Raw genomic sequence first — 12019 nt, forward strand, 5'->3', positions numbered from 1 at the left:
GCGTTTGGCTGTGTAGAGCATGATGCCCTCTTATAAAAACTCAGGCTTTATGGAGGTGATGGCTGTTCGCAACTGGTCGGAATCGTACTTGACAAACAGAATTCAAAAGTTGTGCTGAAAATTTTAGTGACGGGGGTAAAAATCACAAAGTAAGTCACGCAGGTTTCAATTTTTGGTTCATGCCTATTTCTGATATACGTGAATGATCCTCCACTTAACATACAACAAACAAAATTGGTACTTTTGCAGACGATGATAGTGTTATGATAAATCCCATTAGAGAGAAAGCAACAGAACGTTTGGTAAATGATTTTTTTTCAAACGAATTATTAAGTAGTTCTCTGAAAATGGACTCTCCTTAAATTTTGCAAAACGCACTACGTTCATCCTGTGCAACAAATATTCATATCAATAACTGATGTGGCACATAAACAGGCATCAATAGGAAGGGTAGAATGCTCCAAATTCTGGATGTACAATTTCATGAAACCTTGAACTAGAAGAAGCATATCACTGAGCTTCTCAACAAATTAAATTCAGCTATTATTGCTCTTTACATAATTACTAATCTTGGAAAAAACGTTTCAACCTCCTGACATATTTTGTATATTTTCGCTCAATTATGTCGTACGAAATAGTTTTGTGGGGTAATTCGTCACTTAGAAAGCAAGTACTGATTCTACAAAAGCGACCAGTAAGAATAAAACGTAGTGTTCACCCACAGACGTCATGCACGTACCTCTTTGAGGAGCAAGAAATTTTAACTGCACCGTCACAGTACATATATTCGCTAATGAAAGTGATCATAAATTATCCATCACAATTTCAGAAGAACAGTGATGCATATACCAATGACACTACAGGGAAAGGTGACCTTTATTGTCTATTGCTAAAGCTGTTATTCGCATTCAATATGCAGCATCAAAAATTTTTGATCATTTGTGCAGTGACATGAAATGTCTGATAGGTAGCGAAGCAAGTTTTACATGTAATGAAAAATTATTTTTCTGGACAATTCCTTCTATTCCACTAATGACTGTCTGCTTAAAACCTGATATCCAGTAATAAATAAATGAAATAAAAAATGTGTAGTTGCATGAGTGGGACTAAAATAATAAGGTGTTCATTAATGTTAACACTAATCATCTATCAACAGTTGATGGTTGGAGTACTCACACATTTTCTGCGTATCCAGTAATGCTGGCAACTGATGGGTTATGCATGGGGATCTTATCAACCTGTACCACAGCAAAGACAGCCTGAAGATGACGCAATGAAGCGTTGAAACTGGTAGCGACTAAATAAATTAAAATCATAAGGACGGCCGTAGGTGCTTTTATTTTTTGTTCCCCTGTAACGGTGCAAAAGCGTGGCGCCCTGCGACGTCAACGCCGGGCTCGACGACGCAGACTGTTGACACTCCGAAAACAAAGCCACAGCACAGAAATTCATGTGATGTGTAAGGTGGGTTTTCTAAGTCCCCGGTCCAATTCACAACACACAATACAAAAATGGTTCAAATGGCTCTGAGCACTATGGGACTCAACTGCTGTGGTCATAAGTCCCCTAGAACTTAGAACTACTTAAACCTAACTAACCTAAGGACAGCACACAACACCCAGCCATCACGAGGCAGAGAAAATCCCTGACCCCGCCGGGAATCGAACCCGGGAACCCGGGCGTGGGAAGCGAGAACGCTACCGCACGACCACGAGATGCGGGCACACACAATACACAAGGTAGGTTAATGACGTCATATTCGCACCAAAATTTACCATAATTCTGCCCAGTGCCGTCTCGTAGGTGTCACACGATGGGATGGAAGTCTCTCACACCCCCCTCTTACCCATGTTTCGCTCCTTCTTTTGACGCCTTTGCGATGGTCAGAACGGCAACGACCAGCGTTGAAAGCCCGCGGTTTTCTTATAAAAGACCGACGAAAATATTCCAGACAGTCCGCCGATCAAAACCGGCAAGAAAAGGCCTGGGATGGGGAGGCAGGTTGGCGGCATAAAGGCGCGTTGATTCCCAAAAATTTCGCGGTCAGATACGACAGTTCTCGGTGCTTGCGCAACATGAAATTGTTCTTCACAATCTTTGATTCTGCTGACATCCGTGCGCGTTTCAACTCTTCTCTAAGAACATTGTGTGGGTGCATGCACATGAAACATGGTTGCAGTCGTTTGGAGTGTAACGCGACCGCAGGTTTTGCTGTCGTGTACAGGCGGGAACCACTAGGGACCGTTCACAACCAATTGACGAAATTTGAACGTGATCCAAAGCAGCTTGTTCTTTTTCAGCTCTCACCTATTTCCGTCCTTCTGTGGCGTGAGTATGGGTGGATAAAACACTGACACATGCGTGAATAAATTGGCAGGGAGTTCCGCTAAGATGCGCCCAGTTCGGCAAAACGTTCAGCCCACATTTATTGAGAATTTTAACAATGTCACTGTGCAGACAGAACCTGTGACGGCAATACCAGGCGTCCGCAGCTCGTGGTCTAGTAACTAGCACTGCTGCCTCTGGATCACGTGGTCCCGGGTTCGATTCCCGACCGGCTGGAGATTTCCTCTGCCCGGGGCTGGGTGTTTGTGTTATCCTCGTCATTTCAGCATCCTCATAATCCTCCATGATAGTGGTTCGATTTTACTGTGTAAAACTTGGACTGAGTAAAAATTGGAACTCTGTACAGACGCTGATGACCGCGCAGTTCAGCGCCCCACAAACCAAACATCATCAGAGAATACCGGGCGCGTGCAGGCAGGTTACTCTGCTACTCTTTCAGCGCTACATTGCTGCTCTTGTGCCTGAGAAATGGAGGACGTCGAATAGGTTCCAGTCGGCAAGCGCGTAGGACGTCGTTACTGTTTCTGTCTGTGGAAGTACGTTTTTAAAACGCTGGATAAGTGTGTATGGGTGCCGGCGAGCCGCCAAACGGTGGGGGGGGGGGGGGGGAGGCTCGTAAAGGGACCCTTTGCCATTGTGTTCATGCATGTGTCAATGTCGTATGACTCCCGTTGTCACGCCACAGCATGACACAAAAGAGGAGCGCTGAAAAAGCCTAACCATTCTTAGCTGCTTCTGACAACGTTTCAATTTCGTCGAACAGCTTTTAACAGTCCCTGTTGGCTCCAACCTGTACACGAGACCAAAAACTGTGGTCGTCGTGCGCTCCAAATAGGTGTGGTCACATTCGAAGAGGATGCAGCCCTGTAATGTCCCTGGGGAAGAGCTGAAACGCCCGAGGATGTAAACAGGGTAAAAGATTGTCAAGAACTTCTTGTTGCTCATCGAACTGCGAACTGTCGTTTTCGACCGTGACACGTCTGGGAATCAACTCTTCAGGGAAAGGGGTAGTTTCACTGACGCCCTTTATGCTGCACCGTGCAGTCTTTTCTTATCGATTCTGAGCGGCGCATTGTCTGGAATGTTTTCCTCAGCCAATTATAAGAAATCCTCGTGGTTTGAACGCTGGGCGTCGCGTTTCTAAGCTTCATCGCAGAGGCGACAAAAGAAGGGGCAAAATGTGGGTAAGAGGGTCTGTGACGATCTTCCGATCATGTCACACGTTCACTGTGGCATTGGGTACAATTGTGGTGGAATTTGGTGCCAGTGTGACATTATTAACAGATCTTACACGTCATATGACGTTTCGAGCTGTGGCACTTTTTTTTTTTTTTCGCAAGTGTCGACACCTTGCTGTTTGAAGCGTTGTCAAGCCCGAGGGTGACGTTTTGAGAGCGATACGCCTTTGCACCATTGCAGAGGAAGGCTGTGCACATCTTAGAGCCAAATTTCAGGCGTAAGCGTCGCGATGGGTGGGAATTACGGGAATTTAAAAAGCGTTTTTTTTTTTTTTTTTTTTTTTTTTTTTTTTTTTTTTTTTTTTTTTTGTTCAGTGAGTTTGTAGCAACTCTTCGATTCAGCGACAAAGATGGTGTGGTATTCCGTACGCTCGTAAACTCTTCATTAGGCAACGGTTGAAGGTGGGGTTAAAACTTTTTTGGAGCTTTTTATAAACGCACCTATGGAACAGCACTGCCTGAGAGCGACCCTTATACATAGTAAATAAGTGCCGGCGATACCGCGCTGATAACCCAGCGAGTTGCGGCACACCTGCTCCTCCGCACCCCGGGCACCGCGCAGATTTAACAGGCCGTTTTACGCCCGCCATTATGCCGACGCGACGGATGCGGCGCAACATTTGCAGCCACGCGGTGCGACGCGACGGCTGGCGAGGGGACACAGACACTGGTGTAATTACCGGGAACCGGTTGCCTTGTCGATAATAGGCCCACTCCGCGGGGAGCTCCGCTTCCTTCCATTCCACCTCACAGGAGACACTCACGGCAAGGTCAGGCGGCAGCTCGCACGCACCTCGGCACGCATACACGCACTACACACAGTTTCTTTTTTCACCCTTCATATTTTATTTTTTTAAAAAAAAGGAGGAGCACAGGCTTCCGCTTCTGTAGCCAGAGAATGTATAGTAGACACGACACTGTCATCATTGTGTGTAGCAACGAAGGCCGGCCGCGGTGGTCTAGCGGTTCTAGGCGCTCAGTCCGGAATTGCGCGACTGCTACGGTCGCAGGTTCGAATCCTGCCTCGGGCATGGATGTGTGTGATGTCCTTAGGTTAGTTAGGTTTAAGTAGTTCTAAGTTCTAGGGGACTGATGGCCACAGATGTTAAGTCCCATAGTGCTCAGAGCCATTTTGTACCAACGAAGCATAATCCCCAATGCAGAGAGCTGTGCTTATAGTCCAACCAATGTAACAAGGGGAGATGCTTCTGAACGGGGAACAACTAACTTTTGGGGTTCCACAAGGCTCAATTTGAGGTCCAGTATTGTTTCACATACACGTAGACGACGTCCCATCTAATACACAACAATCAAAATTAGCTCTTTTTGCGGGCGCCACTCGTTTATAATCAGTACAGACATATAAAAGGAAACGGAAGACGTGGTAAATAAAGTTATACAAGTATTATTGAGTGGCTCCCTGCAAATAACGTCAGACACAACATACTCAGTTCTCAACTCACAAAGGAGTTAATGACACTACCTGCTACTGGGCTTTGATTTAAATTAAACTTTCAACTTTCTCTATTGATTTAAATCAGTGCCTACTAGTAGCTAATGTAATTAATTTCTTGGACATGTCCTAAAGAACAGACACCACATATGTAACTGAGGTGAGGACGATCAACTGATCACTTCATTGGAAATGCACATTTTTGTGTTAGCAGAAGAGCCAACACCGTGTTACAAATGGAGGCCGAAATGCATCTACATCTACATCCATACTCCGCAAGCCACCTGACGGTGTGTGGCGGAGGGTACCTTGAGTACTTCTATCAGTTCTCCCTTCTATTCCAGTCTCGTATTGTTCGTGGAAAGAAGGATTGTCGGTATGCCTCTATGTGGGCTCTAGTCTCTCTGATTTTATCCTCATGGTCTCTTCCCGAGATATACGTAGGAGGGAGCAATATACTGCTTGACTCTTCGGTGAAGGTATGTTCTCGAAACTTTAACAAAAGCCTGTACCGAGCTACTGAGCGTCTCTCCTGCAGTCTTCCACTGGAGTTTATCTATCATCTCCGTAACGCTTTCGCGATTACTAAATGATCCTGTAACACGTTTTAGCTCACGCAAGCTGACGTGAGGAGGGAAGAACTATACTGACGTGAGGTCTGGAACATGACAAGGAATGAGAATTCAGAAAGCGGACGTAATTAGTCTGATACTTAGTTTTAATCCATTAATGACGAACGTCGCCCCTGACGGTACATGATTCGCAATATTATCTGTTCAGAAGACATATAGTAACTGAATATGGCGCCTTGCTAGGTCGTCGCAAATGACGTATCTGAAGGCTATGCTAAACTGTAGTCTCTGCAAATGAGAGCGTATGTAGTCAGTGAACCATCGCTAGCAAAGTCAGCTGTACAACTGGGGTGAGTGCTAGGGAGTCTCTCTAGATTAGACCTGCCGTGTGGCGGCGCTCGGTCTGCAATCACTGATAGTGGCGACACGCGGGTCCGATGTATACTAACGGACCGCGGCCGATTTAAAGGCTACCACCTAGCAAGTGTGGCGTCTGGCGGTGACACCACACACACATCACGCTCGAGCTCTTACGGGAATCGACGAAATGGCGCGAGTAATATAGATAAGGGCCACCACATTAGCAGTGTCTAGATAAGCAGAGAATTTGGGTCTGACGGGAGGCGTGCTAGGGTAGTCTGTGCGGTTGCCACGACCACTGTGTCCGGATGGTGCAGTGGTCAGTGCATCTTCCTATTAAACGGGTTGGACTCCCGGTCTGGCACAAATTTTCAACTTTCCACATTGATTTAAATCAATGTCGTAGGTTGTGTTCCAAAACTGAACAGCGTAGAGACAGAAGTGATGACACTTTTTGCAGGACCTGACCATCATTTTGCGGGACAATGCTCAAGCACGTACAGTGCAAGCTGTTACGGATTTGTTTGACTGATGGGGCTGCTAAGTGCTATACCATCTACTGCACTCCCCGACTTAAGCCCTCGTGAGTTCAACTCGATTTCTAAACTGAAGGAAACACTTCACGGCATTCGCTTCAGAACTGCTACAAATTTGAATTATATTAGTACCTTCAGCTGCTGACGGGCGTTGATATATATCAACGGGGACAGGTGGAAATGTGTGCCCCGACCGGGACTCGAACCCGGGATCTCCTGCTTATATGGCAGACGCTCTATCCATCTGAGCCACCGAGGGCACAGACGTTAGCGCGACTGCAGGAACTATCTCGCGCACGCCTCCCGTGAGACCCACATTTTCACCTTATATGTCCACGCACCACGTTCGTAGTGTCCCACCCCAAGACACTCATTAGACATTCTTACCAAGTCCCGAAAGAGTTCGGGGAATATGTGTGCATCCACACAGAAGAACAAGGTCATGGTCGGTATTGTCAGAACTGTATACTGCTGCAAATCCGTCGGGCAATAGACCGCTCCGCTCGAACTGTCAACACAACTGGCACTGCTAAGAGTATCTTTCGGCTACCCAGCGCGGCAGAGCTAGAAAACGCAGTTTCCTCCAAAAAGATAAACTTTAAAAAAAGCAAAACAGAAACGTATCAAATATCGCTTCAATCCTTCGTTGTACATATTTAAAACATGTTTCTGTTGTCACTAAACAACTTTCGCAGTTATCAGTGATAATAGGAAACTCTTGTATTTGATCATGATGAAGAACGGTCTATTAAGCACAAAATAACAACAGTAATTATATACATTCTTTGTGTTTGTGCATGTAACCTGTAATTGCTTTGGTTACATAAAATCGGAGAAGCGAGCAACTAATGTTTATTACTTGTAAAATGCAACTTATATTTTGTAAGGATATAAAATACACAACGCACTAACACTGAGTATTGTGTGGTTCCAATTATGCGCAAAACGAACAAGCAACAAACAAAGAGAAGGTGTCAGCTGCCACTTCCTCTCTCATAATTTACGTTTCTTTCCCTAACAAAGCCGGCCGCGGTGGTCTAGCGGTTCTAGGCGCTCAGTCCGGAACCGCGCGACTGCTACGGTCGCAGGTTCGAATCCTGCCTCGGGCATGGATGTGTGTGACGTCATTAGGTTAGTTAGGTTTAAGTAGTTCTAAGTTCTAGGGGACTGATGACCACAGATGTTAAGTCCCACAGTGCTCAGAGCCATTTGAAACATTTGAACCCTAACAAAGCTGTAACCGAAGATACATATTTTGACGATGACTTTTGTTCTACTGAGGTCTAATGATTTTTAGTACTAGCACTTGATAACGACCTAAGGCCGAAATCTAGATTGAGTAATAAAACCCGTTGTGCAGTCAAATGGCGGTTATATTTATTAAAAAGAGAGCCAATAGGTTGGTGTCGCCTTTATAGTGCCTGTTATAAGGCGCGTGTTTCCATTTAGTTCGACACAGATGCGACTAATCTGACTGCTGTTCTGTCAAACCGGGGCAAAATATTCATCTATCGGTTAGACTGTCTGAGGACTCCCATGAAGTTCCGGCAAGTATCTGTAAGATGTTGTTGTGAGTCCTAAGTTTGGCTGCTCTGTCTGACAGACGATTCTCGAAGCTCAGTGTTCTGTTCAGGCTGACCCCTAGATATTTTAGATGTCAACTGCGGAATCGTAGTTTGTTCTCGCAGCAAATATTGAGTTCCCTGTTGGCTAACTTATTCTTGCGATGGAGTATGGATAGTAATGTCTTTGTAACAATGGATTGCAATCTGAAATGGTGTATTTCTCAATAACTTTTAAGTCCTTCATCACTATGTCTTACAAGGCCCAATCGTCGGCGTATCGAAAGTTGTGTGAGATGTTTTCGGTATATCAGCTTTATAAAGGCTGAATGAAAGGGGATCCGGAGCAGATCTCCGTAGAAGACTGTTCTTCAGCTTCATTTGAGCGCTGATTGTATTATTGACGATCACTTGGAAGCATCTACTAGAGAGCATGACAGTGAGAAGTTTGGTGGTGATTCTGCAGGGAATCACTCACATGAGCTTTAATATTGTGGAAAATTGTACTGAAATGCAGGTGGATCTGCAGCGAATTGACGCATGGTGCAGGGAATGGCAATTGAATCTCAATGTAGACAAGTGTAATGTGCTGCGAATAGATAGAATGAAAGATCCCTTATCATTTAGCTACAATATAGCAGGTCAGCAACTGGAAGCAGTTAATTCCACAGATTATCTGGGAGTAGGCATTAGGAGTTATTTAAAATGGAATGATCATATAAAGTTGGTCGGCGGTAAAGCAGATGCCAGACTGAGAGTCATTGGAAGAATCCTAACCAAATGCAATCCGAAAACAGAGGAAGTAGTTTACAGTACACTTGTTCGCCCACTGCTTAAATACTGCTCACTGGTGTGGGATCCATACCAGATAGGGCTGATTGAAGAGATAGAGAAGATCCAACGGAGAGCAGCGTGCTTCGTTACAGGATCATTTAGTAATCGCGAAAGCGTTACGGAGATGATAGATAAAGTCCAGTGGAAGACTCTGCAGGAGAGACGCTCAGTAACTCGGTACGGGCTTTTGTTGAAGTTTCGAGAACATACCTTCACCGAGGAGTCAAGCGGTATATTGCTCCCTCCTACGTATATGTCGGGAAGAGACCATGAGGATAAAATCAGAGAGATTAGAGCCCTCACAGAGGCATACCGACAATCCTTTCCACGAACAATACGAGACTGGAATAGAAGGGAGAACCGATGGAGGTACCCTCCGCCACACACCGTCAGATGGCTTGCGGAGTATGGATGTAGATGTAGAATATCATACCCAATCTCCAAACTCTGTCGTATGCTGCTGTAAGGTCGACAATTACGGCTGAGGTAAACGGGTAAGGAAAGCTATGTGAGGTGCTAAAACTTGGCGCAGGTGGAGATCCATGTGACCTTTGCATGAGTGAGAGTCGGGGAGAAGGGAGTGTTGTAGGCGTGTACGTTCGGTCGGTTAGTAGTTTTAGCATTTCTCTTGGGTGGTCAGTCGGTGGGGTTGTAGGCATCTTTTCGACCGAGTATTTCAGCCAGTGGCGCACACACAGCCTGCTAAGACCTTATTGGATCCACGTCGCCAGTGCAAATCACGAGGTACAAGTCGCCCGCCATGCACTATCAGAGTCGTGTACGTGCTATTAACGTGAGTGGACAGAGTGTCTGGACGAGTTGCGCACGCAGTGCAAGCGTCGGCGGCGTGCAGCCGCTGCCGGTTTAGGCCCTGGGCCGCGCTGCTCGCATCGGCCGGCTGCGGTTCCGCGCGACGAATCGGTGGCAGAGTTATGCGGCGTGGCTCCCCGCTCCTCCGCCCCCCGCCCCCCGACGCACTGGAGAGTCTTCCGCCCCAGCTGCCTCCTGCCCCCCACAGCATTAGCCGCAGAAGGCGCAGTAAATTACGCGCCCGGCACAACTTTACGATCGCAGAGGCTTTTAACGCCGCTTCATTTGTTGGTTCTGTGTGCTGTGCCCTGTAAACCTCTCCTCCCCCCCCCCTCTCTCACTCTCTCTCTCTCTCTCTCTCTCTCTCTCTCTCTCTCTCTAACATCACGAATGCGCCGCACCCACGTCCGGCTTCATTTTCATTTGCTTCTCCGGCGACTAAGTGAACGTTCCAGACGAAGGTAATGTCTTCACCTCAGACGCTGGGAGACCGTAAGAAGACTTTGTAAGATACACAGTCATAAGATGACAGAGCAGCCTCAAACTGTGAGGTGCTGCGGTCTATGTGACATCATAATATATACTTGAGATACAGGGACGCATTCCTAGGCATCCCTATGCCTCTGTCCAGTAGCTTGCGCCGCCTCCTAAGGCGGCCTACCTGTCTTCTACAGCTAGATACCTTCTTCAACACACTAGCATTCGTAATTCGGTATAGCAAACCCGTTTGAATTCAAAACAGCTCCCAGTCCTCCCAAGACGGGTAAATACAAAAAATGGCTCAAATGGCTGTGAATACTACTCGACTTCTGAGGTCATCAGTCCCCTAGAACATAGAACTACTTAAACCTAACTAACCTAAGGACATCACACACATCCAAGCTCGAGGCAGGGTTCGAACCTGCGACCGCAGCGGTCGCGCGGCTCCAGCCGGCGGGAAAATACAGGTCCTGTACCACGCCGTGAAGATCGGGGGGCGCTGAGGCTGCCTAAAGCTGACTGCACGTCCGTCGTCTCGACTCATCCCAACTGGTATTCGTCAAGTGTTATTCAAGATGTGTGAGAGAACCAAGAAAAGTAGATTAGAACCTGACAAAGAGGAATTCGATATTAGAGGAAACCCAGTGGAAAAGATAAATCAACATTCCTTCTGTTGACCCTGAAATTGAGTCAATAGAACAATTAATGAACCCAACATGCCCACGACTTCCGATGATGAAACTGAGAAAATTCCGGACGTTGTTGAAGCGCAGGTAACAGTAATAAACGAACCAAGAGAAGCTTCTGGGGTGGCCGATGCTTCTCCCGCGCAGCACTTCGATATGAATATATTATTTAGTTTCATGTCGAAGATGGAGGAAGATATAAAACGGAGAGAATTAGAAGGCGAGGAAAATAGAAAGTTTAGGCAAGAAATGTTAGAATTACAAAGGTATTGGGATCTTAAGTACAACCAAAAGATAGAAAAGGTACAGAATGAGGTTAATAACATAGCTAGTTCCGTTCAAACGCTAGAAGAGAATTTAACAGTAGTAAAGTCTATACAAGATTCAGCGGTACTTCAAGCTGCGGCCCTATCAGAAAAGATGAACCAATTAGAACTAACTACTAAGCACATTGTTGATTCGTTCTTAGTTAAAAGATGCAGCCAGTAGGAAAAGGAGATGTCCGACTGGATAGATCTGCAATCTGAAGCGATTAAAAAACGGGTAGATGATACGGTAGAACGTAGATTGACTTCTATCAGTAATTCTAAATAAAATATGTCTAATGTTGAAGACTTAGAACAGCTCAAAGAGGAGTTTTGTATTATTAATCCAATAGAATTGGAGAGTACCGGTCGTTTTGGTGCCGTTCTAAACGAAAGTGTAAAGGAGCGTAGCCAAAGCGGGCGGGAAATAGCCAGTAAAAGTGAAAACTGTAACGTTTGCCCTGGAAAAAGCAGCGGAAATCGATAGTGAGGAACGATCTAACGAAGTGCATTGTCTTCGATTAAAATTGAAATTAGTATCTTTAAAAGCAGACAATTCCCAAAATCTTACACATTGCTACTGCAAAATAGTGGCAAGTCCAGGTAACGGTGATGGAGGTGGATAGCGATCGCGCACTCTTCACTGCAGAATAGACAACAATGGCTGAGTGATACTGATGTCCAGCGACTGTGGTGGGCCTCCTGCTCACGAAACCTGTCCTGGGCGACGCGTTCTCTGTAAACAGGGGCCCTCTCGTCTTGGAACGCAGCATCACCTTGACGAACAAACATTTTACCATGGAATGGCCCTGAGCAGCCAAAATGCTCACATAATAC

The 12019-nt window shown here is 45.9% G+C and overlaps 1 non-coding gene across 1 annotated transcript; it reads right to left on the reverse strand.

The window, feature by feature from the left end:
• Positions 1 to 6690: 6690 nt before the first annotated feature.
• Trnai-uau (transfer RNA isoleucine (anticodon UAU)) lies at positions 6691 to 6765 on the reverse strand. Its single transcript has one exon. It is a non-coding gene; the product is annotated as a tRNA-Ile (tRNA).
• Positions 6766 to 12019: the final 5254 nt, after the last annotated feature.

Source organism: Schistocerca cancellata, chromosome 9 (genome assembly GCF_023864275.1).
Source record: "Schistocerca cancellata isolate TAMUIC-IGC-003103 chromosome 9, iqSchCanc2.1, whole genome shotgun sequence".
Lineage (NCBI taxonomy): Eukaryota > Metazoa > Arthropoda > Insecta > Orthoptera > Acrididae > Schistocerca > Schistocerca cancellata.